The following is a 989-nucleotide window of genomic DNA, read 5'->3' as shown; positions in this document are numbered from 1 at the left end:
AATTTATAATATATCTTTTATTTTCCTTATGGCCCTTTAATTTTACAAGAAATACAAATTTATAAGAACGTAGAATATATTTAAAATATCTATACAAATAAGAAAGTAAATGTAGGACAAACAAATAAGAATTCAATTCGCAACTACCCAGCCAATGTTAATAAACAATAAAGCAAGAACATTTCAATTTAATATAACTCTATAAGCAAACAAAATAAAAAGTGCAACATTAATTTTAGAAGTGATTCCCCTCGGTAATCTTCCTCAGTATTTCGGCACTCCGTCTTCTCAATCCTGGCAATCCCACAGGAAATTAACTTCCATCAACTCAGGTATAAGTTTATTATTAAAATAGTAAAAAAAGTGGAACGATGTTTTCCTGTTCGTATTAGACCAATGACAATACCTCTACTCTGGACTCTCTCTGGATTGACTCATGAAGAGAGAAGACCTAAACTATTTGTACATTCAAGGGCACAAGAAGTTATTTTTTATATTTTTGTTTGTAGTTTATAGAATACATTCATGATGAATTGCATTCGTTTGGTCGTTTTTTAAAAGGATGATTTTCAGCTGTCATCTCTTCCTCAAGTTTTACTCAATAACCTAGAAAAGAAGTTCCTAATTTAAATTAGAAGTGAATCTTAACAAAACACTATTTAATCCTTAATCAGCGATTGCAACAAATTTGTAACATAGCTTTAAGATATTTTTATTTCTTTTAATTGAATATAGATGTAATAAAAGAAGTATTATAGTAGGTACTTTTTTTGTGGTCTTTGTCTTAAATTAATCACACATTAATCTTTTATTTTAAAAATACAAAGAAAGAAAGAAAATTGAAAGGAGGGAAGTGATCTTTCTGGGGGTGAAAAGAGCGATGTGAACTTTCTGTACATGGTGCTAGACTTGTGTTATCACGATAGCAATATTTTTTTATCGGTTCTAGTACCAATATATATGTCTGTTTTTCGGTTCTTTTTGGACTA

At 29.2% G+C, this 989-nt stretch overlaps 1 long non-coding RNA gene across 1 annotated transcript; it reads left to right on the top strand.

Annotated features, from left to right (window-relative positions):
* Positions 1-239: 239 nt before the first annotated feature.
* Positions 240-764, top strand: LOC139904778 (uncharacterized). The gene is made up of 2 exons (XR_011778970.1): positions 240-332; positions 393-764. It is a non-coding gene; the product is annotated as an uncharacterized lncRNA (long non-coding RNA).
* Positions 765-989: the final 225 nt, after the last annotated feature.

The sequence above is a fragment of the Lepeophtheirus salmonis genome, chromosome 2, assembly GCF_016086655.4.
Source record: "Lepeophtheirus salmonis chromosome 2, UVic_Lsal_1.4, whole genome shotgun sequence".
In the NCBI taxonomy this organism is placed as follows: domain Eukaryota; kingdom Metazoa; phylum Arthropoda; class Copepoda; order Siphonostomatoida; family Caligidae; genus Lepeophtheirus; species Lepeophtheirus salmonis.
Note: the sequence above shows the minus strand (reverse complement) of the source record. Positions and strands in the feature narration are given on the sequence as shown.